At 39.5% G+C, this 18,143-nt stretch overlaps 1 long non-coding RNA gene across 1 annotated transcript in view; it reads left to right on the plus strand.

The window, feature by feature from the left end:
- The window catches only part of LOC112427650 (uncharacterized), a 219,551-nt gene that overhangs the window by 166,892 nt on the left and 34,516 nt on the right, over positions 1-18,143 (plus strand). The window contains exon 6 of the long non-coding RNA XR_011624071.1: positions 15,493-15,649. This is a non-coding gene — a long non-coding RNA (uncharacterized lncRNA). The remainder of the gene's footprint in view (positions 1-15,492; positions 15,650-18,143) is intronic.

Below are 18,143 nucleotides of genomic sequence, written 5' to 3' on the forward strand. Positions count from 1 at the left end.
TACCAATTTGGCTCTAGACAATTGCAATAAAGCAGATACTGCAATAAAGCAAGTTGCAAAAATCTTTGGGTTTCCCAGTGCATATAAAAGTTATGTTTGCACTCTGCTGTAGTCTATTAAGTTGCAATAGCATTATGCCTAAAAAAAGTACATATCTTTTTTTGCTAAAAAATGTCAATGATCATCTGAGCTTTTGGCAAGTTGTAATATTTCTTGCTGACGGAGGGTCTTGCCTCAATTTTGATGGCTGCTGAGTCATCAAGGTGGTGGTTGCTGAAGGTTGCGGTGGCTGTAGCAATTTCTTAAAATAAGACAGTGACGTTCTCCACAACAATTGACTCTTCCTTTCACAAAACATTTATCTGTAACAGGCAGTGCTGTTTGATAGTATTTTACCCACAATACAATTTCTTTCAAATTGGAGTCAATCTTCTCAAACCATGTTACTGTTTTATCAACTTGGTTCATGGACTGCTCCATTTTTTTTTTTTTGGTTGTGATTTCAATAGTGTTCACAGCATCTTCACCAGGAGTAGATTCCATCTCAAGAAACCATTTTCTTTGCTCATCCATGAGAAGCAACTCCTAATCCATTCAAGTTTTATCATGAGATTGCAGCAATTCAGACCCATCTTCAGGCTCCACTTCTAATTCTAGTTCTCTTGCTATTTCCACCCCATCTTCAGTTACTTCCTTCACTGAAGTCTTGAATGCCTCAAAGTCATCCACGAGTGTCAGAATCCACCTATTTCAAATCTTGTTAGTGTTGATATTTTGACCTCCTTCACATGGGCACAGGGAGGGAATCAACATACACTGAGGCCTTTCAGGTTGGGGTGAGAAGAGGGAGAGCATTGGGACAAATAGCTAATGCATGAGGGGCTTAAAACCTAGATAATGAGTTGATAGGTGCAGCAAACCACCATGGCACATGTATACCTATGTAATAAACCTGCACCTTCTGCACATGTATCCCAGAACTTAAAGTAAAAAAAAAATACTTATTTAAAAAAAGGAAATAAGAGGTTCTATAAGAATTTAAAGGAAAAATTGTCACTTCTGTCTGTAGAAGGCTTTCTGGGGTAAGTTATATTTGAGCTTTGTTTGGAAGAATGGAGAGGACTTCAAAGTAAGATGGGAGGATTTGGCAATTGTATGTTGTATTAGTCAGAGTTTTCCAGAGAAACAGAATCAATAGGATGGAAGGATGGATAGGTAGATAGATAGATAGATAGATAGATAGATATATAGATAGATAGATAGATAGATAAAGATATATGAGGGGATTTATTACGGGAACTGGCTCACATGATTATGGAGGCTGAGGAGTCCCATGGTAGGCTGTCTGCAAGCTGGAGAACCAGGGAGCCAAGGGTGTGACTCTCAGTCTGAGGGCGGGTGGAGGTGCTGGTGAAGGTCTTGTAGTCCAGAGGCAGGAGAAGATGAGTGTTGTATCTGCAGAAGAGAGAGAGCAAGTTTGCCCTTCCTCCACCTTTTTGTTCTATGTGGTCCTTCCCCAGATTGGATGATGCCCACTCATGGTGAGGGCTGATCATTTTTGCTCAGTCCACTGCTCCAAATGCTAATCTCTTCCAGAAACACCTGGAAATAATGTTTAACCAGCTATCTGGGTGTCCCTTAACCCAGTCAAGGCGACACCTAAAATTAACTATCACGTATGTAGAAAGAAGTATTTGAGTAAAGGGACAAAATTTTAAAAATTTATTAACTATTTAGTGAACCAGAAATAGATCAATTTTGACAGCCAGGGAAGCTTAGGATAGGGGAATAGTGAGAAATAAGGCTGAGAAAGACAAAGTGTCGATTGGGTGGGAAGGTCTCGAATGTTTGCAGATGGAGTTTGGACTTGATCTGGTAGGTAATTGGGGGATAATTACAGACATTTTAAGGAGTGGAGTAATAGCATCAATGTGACGTATGTAGAAAGAGATAAAACTTGATGACAAGTAAATAATAACAAAAGTAACAGAAGTATTTTCCCTTCTCTCCAGCAGGGAAGAGAACCAAGAGAAAAAGGATCTTAGAAAATGCTTAATCCACTCTTGATAACTTGTAGATTAAAAACATTGAGATCAGAGAAATTAAATGACTAGCCTGAGGTTACTTGATGAAGCAGGAATGGGTACAAGATGTTCTGATGTCATCATTTTGATGCTGTCACTTTAGTGAGTTCTCTTCAATGCTTTGTTAACATTCCAATAGCTCAAAGCAACCTGGGATTCTCAGGCTGCCCCGTCTTTCCTCTGAGGAGAAAACTAGCCCGAATGCCCTTGACATGCCAGTGACTTAGCTTTCTAGAATTCCCAGATATGATTCTAATTTTAATTCGCTCAGCATCTGTTTGTTGACCACGTAGTATAAGCCAGGCACTACATTTGGTGCTGTGGATACAACAAGGTTAACTTTGTGAGATTTCTGCCCTTAGGTAAAGCATGTGGAAATTCAGTGAGGTAGGAAAATATTTTAGCTGTGGTTTTTGAAGAGGGAACCTAAGGAAAGAATGGCTTGAAGATCAGGTTCAGAAAGGAATGAATTTCGAAAGTTAGATATCCACAACCTATGAAAACTGGCAACGGGGAGATATCTGAGATGCCCTTCAAACTGCTCCAGTAAGAGCCTGTCTACTTCCCCTGCCTGCATAAGCAACCTTGGTTCCTAGTGGGTATATGTGTGGGAGATTGCAAGTGCATGTAAAAAATATTTGTACACACACATGCTTCTCTCTAATACTTACAAGCTCATTGCAGTGGAAATTCGTTCCTTCCCCCTGCCCACCAGTTGTCCATCATCCAACTCCCCCACTTGCTGCTCTCATCTCCCCACCTTTGGGATATCACTAGATAGTTGTCTGACCTTAGGAAGAGAAGCATTTTTGTGGTGATGGATCAATTTCCAGGATATTAGGAAAATCAGATAGGATTTCAGTGTTGATTTTTTTTCTTGGTACCCTGGAAATTTATCCACGACCACATTAATTGTTCTCATCCTAAGGTCAGGCAGCTGCCTGTCAGCTGTTATCCATGCTGTCCCAGAGGTGGGGAGATGGGAGCAGTCCACCCTGTGCTGCAGACAGCAAGGAGCCACACAGTCTGTAGAACACTTAAATATAATAACAAAACCAACTGAAAACCCGTCTCCTTACTATCCCCGTGTGACTCCCACCAAAGTCTCAGTTCTAACAATTGCTTGCACCAGAGCAAACTGCTCCCCTGCCTCACCCTGGACCCCCAGGGGTCAAGCCGAGCTTCCACCTTTCAGAGCCTGCTGAGAGGCATCAGTTCAGATAATTCCCCCCCCACCCCCATTCCCTCCCTACACCCTATCCTCGCTGATTGGGAGAAGGGAGGAGCACCTTTGGTGGAAATGCAATGTTTGGGAGGGAGTGTCATTTGTTCCAGTCACCACCTAATTGGGAGAGAGGGGCAGGCTTTCCAAAGCCAAGGGAGCACTCCAGCCACCCCTCCCTCTCCCTCCAAGGCTATCTGTGTCACCAGCCAACTTTCTGATCTGTCCCTAGTGACTAGAACAGAAGAAAAAAAAATTAGCAGGGTAGAGAAGGCATGGCATTTCCAGGCAAAGTGAGGTTAGGAACTTCCCTTCCCCTGCAAATTTACCAGTTTCCAAGAGGCACGGCGCCTACAGCCTGAGAGGTGTCCACAGAGAGATTGCACAGGAACTGTCATCTTGCCAGGACAATCACTGAATGATGGTGGTGGTTAGGGGACAGGGGGTGGGCGGTAAAAAGGGGGAGGCAGGATAGCAGGGCGGGGGAGAAGGGAGGCAAAGCTCCCACCAGCTTCTGGGTCAGTCAGAAGACACAGCCCAGTGTTCAGGAGGGCTCCCTACATCTGTGCGGCATGCTGGAGCCCACCACCTGACCACATGTGGCACGTGAACAGACACAAAGCCATAGTTACAGCTAAGTAGGTCCAGGACACACTTGCTCTCCTCTCTGCCTGTACTGAGGGATGCAGGAACTACATCAATAGTTTCAAGTTAAGTAAAATATCCCTTTAACTGAGAATCCCAGATCCTGTGTCTCACCATTTAAGCGCACCCCAAGGTAGGCATGCAATTCAAGCTTGGGCATGCAGGTGCCCCTCTGGGCACATTTACTTTCAATGAATGAGGGAGCACACAGGCTGGCTGGAGGCATATTCAGTGAGGGGACAGCAATAGGGTTCCTGCTAGAAGACCTTGGCTGTGGTGGCTTGTCCAGCCCACTAGAGCTCTCTCAGCTGCACATTTCCAAGCCTGTTCTCTCCTGGTTATCCAGGGATAGTGGAAGTGCATTTCCATGGCTGATGGCATGAGTCCTGATAGACTCTTTAACTGCTGGACCTTGCCATAGACATCCACATCTCTACAACAGCACTGGTCACAGAACATTCTGGGTACAATAGCCAGAGTGTAATAATTACTTCTTCTTGATAGGGTGCAAACACTCCAAGTAAAGTTCAACCATCTGTTAGCATTTCTGCCGTCTTAAGTCCTTCAGCTTATGTGACCTACACACTCTGGCTTTTCCTTCTTGCTCTGTGGAAATGCCTTTTCTGTCTCCTTTGACAACTATTTCTCTGCCTGACTTTAAAATAATGGCATTCCTTAGGCTCTCTTTTTATTCTCTTCTTTCTCCTTAGGAGATTTCTTTCATCTCCTATATTTTAAAAGCAATCTGTGACTGGCAGGACTTGTTCCAAAAACTCATTGTGCAAATATAAACCCATGTTCATATTTTGCAACTCAAATGAGATCTGGCTAGTTGAGAGCCCTACCTTTCACATTAACAAATATTGAAGTATTTTCCCTTCTGCTGATAACTAAGGAAGCCCTGGGAATACTGTTTCAGCAGCCCAAGATGGGGCTAGGATGGGGCAAATCAATTTATCAGGAGAAAAACTTGAAATTCCATCATCTTTTGCCTCTTGCTACCACATGGCTGTTGACAACACATCCAACCCAGGTGGACAGATGCCAGTGTTAATCCAGAGCCTGAGTAGATTCCCTAGGTGGGCCTTTCCTCCTTCAGGGCCAGGTGTGGCCGGGGGCATCTCTCATTTGCTTACCTCAGATCTTAGGATCTGGTGCTCCGCAAAGCTCCAACATCAGCCAGTGTTCCAGCTCACCTTGCAAAGACCCAGAATGGCTATTCTCTTCTTCCCTGAATTCCACCTGCTCAGGCCAGCCAGCACCTTCTTCCAGGGTTTCAACACAAAGGTGTCCTTAACCTCATTACCCCCACAATGAACTCTCATGTCCTCTCAGAATCCAAATGCAGCAACAAAGACATTCTCATAGCTCTCCTTTCCCTAACACCATGTCCTGATCAGATCCAGAAGCCACCCTCCACCATTTCAAGAAAGAGAATGTTCTTCTGTGATTTCCCCTCTGAAGGCAGACCAAGGTGATATTTTAGACTCTAACTGCTCACTAGCCCAGTGACTGTCAGAAAAATTTTTACCCTGACCACAGTAAAAAAAAAAAAAAAAAAAAAAAAAAAAAAAAAAAAAATCCCCATATTTTATAAAAATAAAGATTCAGGAACTGTTCCAGATTAAAAGAGACTGAAGAGACACGACAGATGAATGCCACACAGGATCTTGGATCTTCTTTTGCTGTAAAAGGCATTATTGGGACAATAACCAAAAATCCCAATATTGTCTGTAGATTAGATAATAGCAACATTTCAATGTTAATTTTCTGGTTTTGATAACTACATTGTGGTTATATGAAATAATTCCTGTTTTTAAGACATAAATACTGACTTATGCATAAAGGAACATTATGTCTGCAGGTTTTGAATGATTCAGAAAAGTGTGTGTGTGTGTGTGTGTGTGTGTGTGTGTGTGTGTGTGTATAAAGAGAATGCAGTAAAACATTAACTTATGAGGAATCTGGGTGAAGGATAAAGAATATCTGGGGGCCAGGTGCGGTGGCTCATGCCTTTAGTCCTAGCACTTTGGGAGGCTGAGGCAGGCGGATCACCTGAGGTCAGGAGTTCCAAGACCAGCCTGGCCAGCATGGTGAAACCCCATCTCTACTAAACATACAAAAATTAGCCAGGCATGGTGGCGTGTGCCTGTAATCCCAGCTACCCGGGAAGTTGAGGCAGGAGAATCGCTGGAACCCAGGAGGCAGAGGCTGCAGTGAGCCGAGATGGTGCCATTGCACTCCAGCCTGGGTGACAGAGCAAGACTCCAATTCATTAAAAAAGAGTATCTGGGAATTCTTAGACTTTTCTTGAAATGTTTCTTTAAGTCTGAAATCATGTCAATGTTAATATAGTAAAAAATAGTTTTTATATTGCCACACAGTGAATGTACACATACGCACATGTTCACATATTTATTCATTCAATTAATGTTTAGTGACTGCCTACCATACACCATTCTAGGCAATGCATATACATCAATAACCAAAATAGGCAAAAATATTTGCCTATGAAGCCTATGTGCGTATCTAGTTACCCATGATCATGTATGTATATAGGTACACATGTGTGTATATATGTGTTTATATATACTTGCATAAAACGGAAACAAAAGTTTTTAAGTTATATTTATTAGTGGAACACCGTAATTTAAAAATTCTATCTCATTAATGACATAAAAAATATTGTTTTCCTGAGCCACTCAAGGATCATAATCTGTAGTTTACAAAGCACAGCACTAGAGCAGAGGAAGAAAAGCAACAACAAAATCCCCCCAAATGTAGGTTTTCATCCAAAACATTTTATAACACTAATTTGTGAGTACAGCATAAACCTATCTTCTTTTTTACTTTTATTTTATTTTTGAGACAGGAGACAGAGTCTTGCTCAGTCAACCAGGCTGGAGTGCAGTGGCAAGATCATAGCTCACTGCAGCCTTGAACTCCTGGCCTCAAGCGATCCTTCCACATTAACCTCCCGAAACGCTGGGACTACAGGTGTGAGGCACCACACCCACGCTAAACCTATCTTCTGATCTCCATATCTCCATATCCAACTGTAAACCTGCCATAGCTGCAGCCATTCCAAACTCTCCCAGACTAAAATTAAACTCTTGATCTTTCCCTTAAGACTGTTCTTCCTCCAGCATTTCCCATTTCAGGAAATAACACCTCAACCCACCAGTTGCTCATCTTAGAATGACTGGAATCATCCTTAACACCTCCCTTTTCTTCACTCCCCATAATGATCAGTAACCAAGTCCCGTTGATTCTGTATCCTAAATATATCTTGAATTCATTTTTCCTTTTCTTTTTGTCTGACACTGTTTTAGTCTAAATTCATCAACATCTTTAACCTAAATTACTGTAATAGTTTCCCACTTGGTATCTCTATCTCCAATAGTTCTCACTTCAATTAATTCTTCATATGACAGCCAAAAACATTTTTTAAAGCTTAAGGCAATTATGTCTTAACCTTTATGATCTTCCCAGTGCTTGTAGGAGAAACTAACACATCCTCGAAAGTGTATTAATTATATTTTACTGTGAAGAAAAGAAAACCCAAATAACTGTGGATTCACCGGATAGAAATTTCTTCTTTCTCATATAAAAGACATGAGAGGTAAGCAGCTTAGGGCTGATTCATCCAATATGGTATCCAAGACCTGGATCCCTTGTCTTTTTCTGACATTTGCAACAAGAAGCTTTCACCTTGGTAAAGATATCTAGCTGATCTCCAGTCACTGCCTCTATCTTCCCGCTAACTGGAAGGAGAAATCAAAGGGACAAGAACATTCTCTCCCTTGAGAGACCATTCAGCGGGCCTTGAGTTGTTCCCAACTTTATCACACAACCAGACCTAGCTGCAAGGCAGGTGGGATCTAAAGTCTTTCATCCCCTTGGACAGTATCCAGCTAAAAAGTTGCATTCATAATGAAGAGTTTGAAAGCGGATGTTGAGGTGCCCCTACTAATCTGCCTTTAAGGCTGATCAACTCTGGCCACACTGGCCTCTGAAATGAACAAACATCCCCGCATCTCTGGGTCTTGGCCATGTTGCCACCTTTCTGAAATGTTCTTCTGCTTGCTTCCTTGGAAAAAACTTCTTTGACCCAAAAGGCAAGATGATAATTACTCTCTTAATTCCTTGTGTATCTCACTCATAGCATTAATTATACGTTTGTCCACATAAGCATTTGGCTAATATTGTTATATTGTATTTCAAATATTTCAGCCTAGCAGAGAGGCGTGTGTATATAAACAGGTAAAACCTAATCTGTATCAACAAATTAGAGCTGGCCAATAATCTTATAAAGTTAGTACATTGGAACAAATCTGTAAGGCATAACATAGCTTTATTACATAAGGAGTGACAGAAGTAATGGAGTTTGGCATATTTAAGATATGTGATTGGTTGGAAGTCAGACAGCATGCCTACTGTCCTTGTATGAATAAGATACAAAATATAATAAGTCCATTAGTACTCACGGCACTAGTATTTTCACTGGCACTCATGGTCCAGTGCCCAGCCAGGGTATGATACAAAGTACGCATTCATTTGTGGAGTGAAAAAATAAATCAGTTAACTTGGCATTTATTCTGTGGTTAACAATGCTTAGTATAAAACTAAAAAGCTAATTGAGAGATACAAATCAATATTCTGATGAGCTTCTTTTCATGTGTTTGTTGGTTGCATAAATGTCTTCTTTTGAGAAGTGTCTGTTCATATCCCTCACCCACTTTTTGATGGGGTTGTTTGTTTTTTCTTTTTTTCTTGTAAATTTGTTTAAGTTCCTACAGATTCTGGATATTATACTTTTGTCATATGGGTAGATTGTAAAATTTTTCTCCCATTCTGTAGGCTGCCTGTTCACTCTGATGCTAGTCTCTTTTGCTGGGCAGAAGCCCTTTAATCAAAACTACAATGAGATACCATCTCACACCAGTCAGAATGGTGATTATTAAAAAGTCAGGAAACAATAGATACTGGCAAGGCTGTGGAGAAATAGGAACACTTTTACACTGTTTGTGGGAATGTGAATTAGTTCAACCATTGTGGAAGACAGTGTAGTGATTTCTCAAAGATCTAGAACCAGAAATACCATTTGACCCAGCAATCCTATTACTGGGCGTACACTCAAAGGAATATAAATGATTCTACTATAAAGACACATGCACGTGTATGTTTATTGCAGCACTATTTACAATAGCAAAGACTTGGAACCAACCCAAATGCCCATCAATGATAGCCTGGATAAAGAAAATGTGGCACATGTATACCATGGAATACTATGCAGCCATAAAAAAGAATGAGATCATGTCCTTTGCAGGGACATGGGTGAAGGTGGAAACCATCACCCTCAGCAAACTAACACAGAAACAGAAAACCAAACACCGCATGTTCTCACTTATAAGTGGGAGTTGAACAATGAGAACACATGGATACAGAGAGGGGAACAGCACACACCAGGGCCTGTCAAGGGGTGAGGGGGGGTAAAAGGAGGGAGAGTATTAGGACAAATACCTAATGCATGTGGGGCTTAAAACCTAGGTGTTGGGTTGATAGGTATAGCAAACCACCATGGCACATGTATACCTGTATAACAAACCTGCACATTCTGCACATGTGTCCTGGAACTTAAAGTTAAAAAAAAGAAAAATAATAATAAAGGTAATTTAAAAATGTACGAAAACCAATATTTTTGGTTTTGCTATGTGTTTGATTACATTGCTGTTAAGTAGAGTGAGGTGAGCATTTGTATTTTATCACAGGTTATGAACATTAAGATATAATTCTCATAACAAAACTCATTCATTTAATGTACATAATATGTTTGATTTTAGTATATTCACGGAGTTGTGCAATTATGATCACTATCTAATTTTGAATAATCCATCCCGAAATGAAGCCCCACACCTGTTAGCAGTCAGTCCTCATCCCGCTACTAATTTATTTGTATTTCTATTGTATTGTCCATTCTGGACATTTCATGTAAATAGCTGAGTTATTTCACTTAGCATAGTGTTTTTAAAGTTTACCCATGTTGTAGCTTGTATCAGTCATTCATTTTTTTTCTTACAAATAACATTCCATTGTTTGTATAGACCGCATTTTCTGTGTCTTTTCATCAGTTGATGGATGTGCGGGTCGTTTTCACTTTTTGGTCATTGTGAAAAATGCTGTAAGAACATTTGTGTACAGGTTTTTGGGTGACCATATGTTTTCATTTCTCTTGGTTATTGGATGAGTATCCTATTGCTTCTGTAACAAATCACCATAAACTTAATGGCTTAACACAAGCCAAATTTATTGTCTTATGGTTCTGGAGTTCTGAAGTCCAAAGTCAGTTTCACCAGGGTAAAATCAAGGCACTGGCCATGCTGCCACCTCTCTGGGAGCTCCAGGGGGACCTTTTCCAACTTCTTAAGACACCCAAACTCCTTGGCTCTACCAGCGATGGCATCTTCCCACCTGTGTTCCCATGATCATTATCAAAAGATAATGGTTTCTGCCTCTGTTGATAATGATCTCTGCGTCCCTGATCTCTGCCTCTGCTGTAACATCTCTCTCTGCCTCCATTGTCACATGGCCTTCTCTGACTCTGATCCCCCCAACCTCCCTTTATAACAATGCTTGTGATTACATTCAACCCACACAGATAATCCAGGTTCATCTCCCCATCTCAAGACACTGAATCACAGTGGAAGCTTCCTTTTTCATGTAAGATACCATGTTCACAGGTTTCAGGGATTAGGAGGTGAGCATCTTTGAGGGGCATTATTTTGTTTCCTATAGTATCTAGGAGTGGAATAGCTGAATATGGCAACTCTATGTTTAACATCTTGAGAACTATCAAACTGTTTCCAAAAGTGGCTGCATCAGTTTACATTTCCACAAGCAAAACCTATGAGCCTTCCAATTTCTCCACGTCCTTGCCTACCCTTGTTATTGTCTGTTGTTGTTGTTTTTATTATAGCCATCTTAGAAGATGGGAAGTGGCATCTGTGTTTTTAATGTGCATTCGCTAATGACTAGCAATGTTGAGAATCTTTTTATATATGTCTTAGTCATTCTTACATTTTTTTTTTTGGAAAAATATCCATTCAAATCTTTTGCCCACTTTTCTTTTTAAGAGATGGGGTCTTGCTCTGTTTCCCAGGCTGGAGCGCAGTGGCACAATCATAGCTCACTGCAGCCTTCCACTCCTGGGCTCAAGCGATCCTCCTGCCTCAGCCTGCTGAGTAGCGAGGACTATAGGCACAAACCACCATGCCCAGCTAATTTTTTTATTATTTATTTTTGTAGAAACAGAGTGTTGCTATGTTGGTAGTTTTTTTTGCCCACTTTTAATTTGACTATTCATCTTTTTCTTGTTGAGTTGTAAGACTTGTTTACATATTCTGGATAAAGTCCCTTATCAGATGTATGATACATAATTATCAGATGTATGACATATAATTTGCAAATGTTTTCACCCATACTGTGTGTGGCCTTTTTATTTTCTTGATGTATCATTTGCAGCAAAATGTTTTTAATTTTGATGAGGTCTTCATTAGTCAAAGTTCTTCAGAGAGACAGAACTAATAGGATATATAAATGTAGATACAGATACAGATGGATGTAGATATAGATACATGAGAGAGGATATATTAGAAGAACTGGCTCACATATGGAGGCTCAGAAGTTTCATGGTAGTGTGTCTGCAAGCTAAAGATCCAGGGGTGCTGGTAGCATGGTTCAGTTCAAGTGTAACGCCTAAGAACCAAGGAAGCCAATAGCATGACTCTCAGTCCAAGGCCAAAGGCCTGAGAGCCTCAGGAGGCCTCTGGTATACATCCCAGAGTCCAAAGGCCAAAGAACCTGAAGTTCTAATGTCCAAGGACAGAAGTAAAGGGATATTTCAGCTCCAGTGGAAAGAGAGACAGAGAGCAAATTCATCCTTCTTTCCCCTTTTTATTCCATCCGGGTTCCCAGCTGATTGGACAGTGCCTGCCCACATTGAGGCAAATCATCCCCCCTCAGTCTATCAACTTACATGCCAATATCCTCCAAAACCACCCTCTCAGACCCACCCACAAACAATACTTCCCCAATCATATAGGCGTCCCTCCATCCAGTCAAGTTGACACCTAAAATGCACCATCACAAGGTCCAATTTATTTAATTTTTATTTTGTTGATCTTGCTTTTGGGTATCGTATCTAAGAAAACATTGCCTAATTTTATGTTACAAAGATTACTCCTGTGTTTTCTTCTAAGAGTTTTATAGTTTTAGCTCTTATGTTTAGGCCTATGATTCATTTTGAGGTTTTTTGTGTGTGATACAATAAAGGGGTACAACTATGTCTTTCTTGGACATGTGAATATCTAGTTGTCCCAGCTCTCTTTGTTGAAATGACTGTTTTTTCCCCACTACATGATCTTAGGTCACTTGTTAAAAATCAGTTAAATATAAAGGTAGAGGTTTATTTTTACTTTCACCTCAATTCCATTCATTTACGTGTGTATCCTTATGTCAGTTGCATTCTATCTTTATTATTGTAACATTGCAGTAAGCTTTGAAGTTGCAAGTATGGGTCTTCTAAATTTGTTTTTTTCTAAAATTGTTTTAGCTATTATGGGGTCCTTGTATTTTCACACATTTTAGGACCAGTTTATCAATTTTGGCCAAAAAGCCAGCTGGGATTTTGATAAAGATTGTGATGAATCTGTAGATTAATTTATGAAATACTAACATTTTAATGATAATAAGTCCTTTAATCCCAAAACCTGTGTTATCTTTTCATTCATTTAGATCATCTTTAATTTCCTTTGGGAATGTTTTGTATTTTCAGTTAAAAAGTCTCATACTGTACACTGTGTGCAATTGTTAAATTTTTTCATAAGCATTTTATGTTGATGCTATCATAAGTAAAATTATTTTCTTAACTTTATTTTTGGATTGTTCCTTGCAGGTGCGTAGAGATACAACTGACCTTTTTTATTATATTGATCTTGTGTCCTGAAACTTTTTTGAACTCATTCATGAGTTATACTAATTTTTTAGTGGATTCCTTAGGATTTTCTATATGCAGTATTATGCCATTTGCAAGTAGAGATTATTTTACTTCTTCTTTTCCAATGTGGATGCCTTTTATTTATTTTTCTTGCTTAATTGCCCTGGTTAGAACCTCCAGTGCAATAGTAAATATATCTGGCAGGAGTGGACAATATTGTTTCTGATTGTAGGGGAAAAACATTCTGTCTTTCACCAAGTGTGGTATTAGCTGTGGATATTTCACAGATGACCTTTGTCAGGTTAAGTAAGTTCCCTTTTATTCCAAGTTTGTGGAGTGTTTTATGATGAAGGAATGCTGGATTTTGTCAGATACCTTTTCTACATCTGTTGAGATGATCATGTGGTTTTTGCTCTTTGTTCAGATGTTAAATCAGCTTTAATTTTTTAGACATGGTTTCCTTTAATTCTTAGAATGTATATATGTGTGTATATATATATTTATATGTATATATAATAACTGGTTTAAAATATTTGTTCATTTGGTCTCCTTGGGAACTTTTTCTATGACTGCTCTTTTCCTTCATATGAACCTTCCTTTCCTGTTTATCTGCATATCTTCTAATATTTTATTTCAAATTGAGCATTTTTGATATGATGTGGCAACTCTGGGTATCAGATTCCACCTCTACTCCTGGAGTTTGCTGTTGCTGGTGCTTGTTTAATGATATTTATTAACTAATTCTGTAAAGTATTTGTTCCCTGTAGTGTGAAGTTGAGCCTTTGCTTAGTTAGCTTAGCAGTCAAACAACAATAGGTCAGAGATTGTCTTACATGCCTTGAACCTATAAAACTTCCACCCTTTGCTGAGAGACTCTGTGTGTGTGTTGGGGTGTGTCTCCAATGCTCAGGTAGTTTATAGCTCTGTCTTAGCCTTCACTCCCTGCTTGTACAGGGCCTGAAAGTCAGCCAGAGATGGAAGGTTGGGTTCCTCTCAGATGTTGCTAGGGAATGCACACAGCTCTGCACATGTATGTGGCCTTCTTTCTATATCCTCAGGAATACTTCAGAGCTTTCTGGAGCCCTGTATGGATAACACATTCCCCAGATCTTCCTTTTAAGTTTTTGGCCAACCTCTCGTTTGGTCCTATGGGTATCACAGTCCCAAGAAACTGTGATGCTAAACAATTTTCAAAGCTTTGTTTCCAACCAGTTCTCTGGGGGTATTGCTTTTCTAGCAGAGTGAGCTCCAAGTCAGGTCAGATAGTGACTGCAAATAGAGCTTTTCTGGCAGATTGGGCTGTATGTCAAGTCAAATAGTGACACTGATCTGAAGATGGGAACTTTTGAGAAGTTTCAAATCAAGTCTGTCCCATCTAGTGGCTGCAAGGCTGCTGGTTTTTGTAGCAACTGTGGCTGCCAGATGGTTAGTATTCAAGGCTCCTATGGACAAATTAAAAGATCACAAAGACCCTGTTCTCATGTAGGTTGAGCAGTTTTTCTTAAATAAATGTTTCTCGAATAATTGCCTGCCTTTTATTAACTTTCAGAGCTCTGAACAAGTTGATTTTGATGGCTTTTGTCATTGTTTCTGCTTTTATAGAGGGCCAAATTTATTTCAGTTCCTCTCTTCCATTCCTGAACTCCTGCCCCTGATAAAATTCTCACTGATTATCAAAATTTACCCCTCTTCAGTGATTAGAAATAGAAATTATAAACCTAAACAAACAAACAACTTAATTCAGGCTTGGGTAAAATTAAAATATAAGTCACAGTGGTATATAATAAACCTTAAGAAAGAATCAGAGTTCACTATCAAGTATTTTTGATTTTAAAGTACTCTTCTTATAAAAAGAATATTTACAATCCAGAGTCCAGATAAGAGCTCAGAGAACAATGAACATTCTTGAGAAGATACATACAAAGGAAAGAAATGCTTAGTTATTTTTATGCCAGTCCTGAAATTACACCAACTCTTCAATAGGACTAGAAAATCCTTCCTACTCGTTTGCCCAATATTAAGTACAAAGTTGTTGCTTACTTTTTTCTGGTGCATAATCTTCTGATGATCAGGAAAACCGTAGATCTGGAATCAACTTTTCTTTTCACATACTGCATACAAGAAAATATAAACTGTTAGATTCAGATTCAAATGCAATAAGAAGCCTGAATATTTTTTGACAGATTCTAGCTTTCCATTGAAATTTCCGTTGAATGTATGTGATAAATATAGTTTAGGTGTATTGGTAGACACATATTTTACCTCCATATAAGTTACTACTTAGTCTTTCAGCAAATAGAAATAAAAGATGGCTATTGGTATTTCAACTTAAGACAATGCTATGGGGTACAGAAGAACAATTTATAGAAAAATAAGTCTTTAAAGAATTGGAGGATGCCCTTATATTTTTTATGTGTATGTGTTTTGGATTGCTACTGACACCATCTTTTTTAAAAAATTGATATTCATCGTGAAAAAGAAGCACCTGGTGATTTGACATTTTCTAAATTGTCCCTTTTCTCCTAAACATCTGTTTTTGTTCAAAGTCTTTGGAATGAATACACATCCAGGAGCGAAGAAGACAAGCTCTACTGCCATTCTCTGAGCAGTTCAAGGCATACTGACTTGCGTGAGTTGTGTGGTGGTCCACTCTGACTGCAAGCACCCCTTTCTTGAACTGAACAGAGTCAAGTGGAATCAAAGGTGAGTCTATGACTTGTCTTGGACAAGAAACAGTTTATTGATGCATCAGCTGCGGCAACACGTCTTTCCTGCAGAGCTGAGTCAGAGCAAATTTAAGGCAAGTATTCTGGCAGCTTCTAAAGAAGAATTTGCAAGTTGTTCCCTCCAATCTGGCACAAACCCAGACCATTGAATAGAATTTAAGGTTTTTTTTTGTGTGTGTGTTCTTTTTTTTCAGTTGTGCCTGGGTGGTTTTCTTTCTTTTAAAAAAATTGACTCAAAAGTTTCCACTGAGTTCCAATCAATATGCCTGAGTTGGGCCAAGTCATCCTGGCAGAGGGAAGCACTGAGATTATATTTCTGAGGTGTGCACCAGGAGGTAGGGTTCTCCAAGGGAGGGTAAGAGAAATGCAGGAGCTCAAGAGATCTGGTGGCTGCGAAGATAGATGACTGGCATGGCCAGACTCGATGCCGTGGGGTGCTCACTGGTGAATGTTGGCAGGCGGCTTTGGCTAGTTTCCTTGCTTCAACGCCGTGTGACCTGAATAAGCCATTGGCTGCATTAATACCCCCTTTTTCCAGCCCCAAAAATGAGATATGGAAATGAAGGAGAGTATATCCTTTCTGTAAAATTTTGTTCTTGGATAGCTGAGTATACATTAGGTAAATTTAAGCCAGTAGTTTCACTGACATAGTATTTTTGAGATATGTTTTTCTCCTCCCTCATTGATCTTTGCTGGCAATGGTACTGACATATTAGTTCAAGGGTCTTTGTCCTCACCCTCTCTGGCAAGGAGTTAATAACTTTTAATGAAGAATTTAAGAAAAAGCTGTCCTTTTGGAAATGAATGTATATATAATCTTAAATTTGAAAACACCTGTCAGTGGGAGCTCAAAATGAGAAGGACTATGCATTCTAAAATATGCTGTTTCATTACAACAAATATTTGTGTGTATGCATTTTTGATGTGAATGAAATTAATCACTTGATTAATGACAACCCGTCAGCTGTAACAGCTGTAACTATGGTTTGGGTGGGAATAGAAAGTTTGAGATCCACAGGGTAGCTTTCATTAGAAGTGTAACTCTGGGTTTGTGTGTGTGAAGTACACATGCACATGTAGTAGAAATTATTGATAAACTGAACTCACTAAATTTAAAAGCATCTGTTCTTCAGAAGACCTTTGAGACTGATTTTAAAAAAGTGAAACCACAGATTCAGAGAAAATATTCACAATATACATAACTGGCAAACAATCCAATAAAAATGAGCAAAGACTTAAACAGACACTTATTAAGAGATATATCAATGATTACTAAGCACATTAAAAAATGCTCCACATTGTTAATTATCGGAAATGCAATTAAAATGACAATGTGCTAGCATTCACCATTCAGAATGACTAACATTAATAAGACCGAGAACACCAAGTGTTCATGAGGATGTGGACCAACTGGAATTCTCATACGACAATAATGGGGTATAAACGTACACAACCACATTGCAAAATACTTGGAAAGTTTCTTATAAAGTGTTTTAAAAATTGAAAATGTATTGTGTCATTCATGGATTACACTTCTAGGTATTTACCTAAGAGAAATGTAGACATAGCTACAAAAAGTTTGTGCCAGAATGTTCACATGGCTTTATATGTATTAGCCAGAACACGGAAAAATGGAAATGTTCACCATTAAGAGACAGATAAGCAAATTGTGGTATATTTATACCATGGAATGCTACTCATAATAATACAGGAGCTAAAAAGAAATTATTTAGGCAGTTAGTGAGGGTAAGAGAGTCCTCAGTAAGGCTTCCCTTTTAACGAAAAGCAGACCCCAAATCATTTCTTTTCTAATAAGGAACAGCCAGCCCCTAAAATCAACCTGCAGACAAAGGCAAGCTAGATGCTTGCACGGGTGAATGCTAGCAGTTGTGCTAATAGGAAAAGGCTACCTGGGGGCCTGGATGTTCAACATGAGGCTCCACCGTCCTTTTACTTTGTCAACCACATGTACAGTAAAGGAACAGGAAACATGGTACCGGCCAGGTAGAGAACCCATCTGCAAAATAAAGATTAGGGTGGGGTGGCACACTTGGTCTGACCAATCTCCTATGTCCTATGTAAATCAGACACCAACTCCTCAAGCTTGTCTATAAAACCCCATGGATTTCACCATAAAATTGGCAGACCCACTCGGGAGCCCCTCTCTGCAGGAAGGAGAGCTTTTTTCTCTCATCTATTAAACCTCCACTCTTAAACTCACTTCTTGTGTGTCCGTGTCCTTGATTTCCTTGGTGTAAGATGATGAACCTTGGGTATTTACCCCAGACAATGACCCAGCTTCAATAAGTAAAAGGGAAGTGAATTACTAATACCCACAACAACATTCATGAACCAAAAAACAAAAACAAAAACAAAAACAAAACAAAACAAAACATATTGAGCATTAAAGGCTAAAAACAAGAGTATATTCTGCACGATCCCATTTATAAGATGTTTAGGAACAGGCAAAA

Source organism: Macaca nemestrina, chromosome 5, assembly GCF_043159975.1.
Source record: "Macaca nemestrina isolate mMacNem1 chromosome 5, mMacNem.hap1, whole genome shotgun sequence".
NCBI classification, from domain to species: domain Eukaryota; kingdom Metazoa; phylum Chordata; class Mammalia; order Primates; family Cercopithecidae; genus Macaca; species Macaca nemestrina.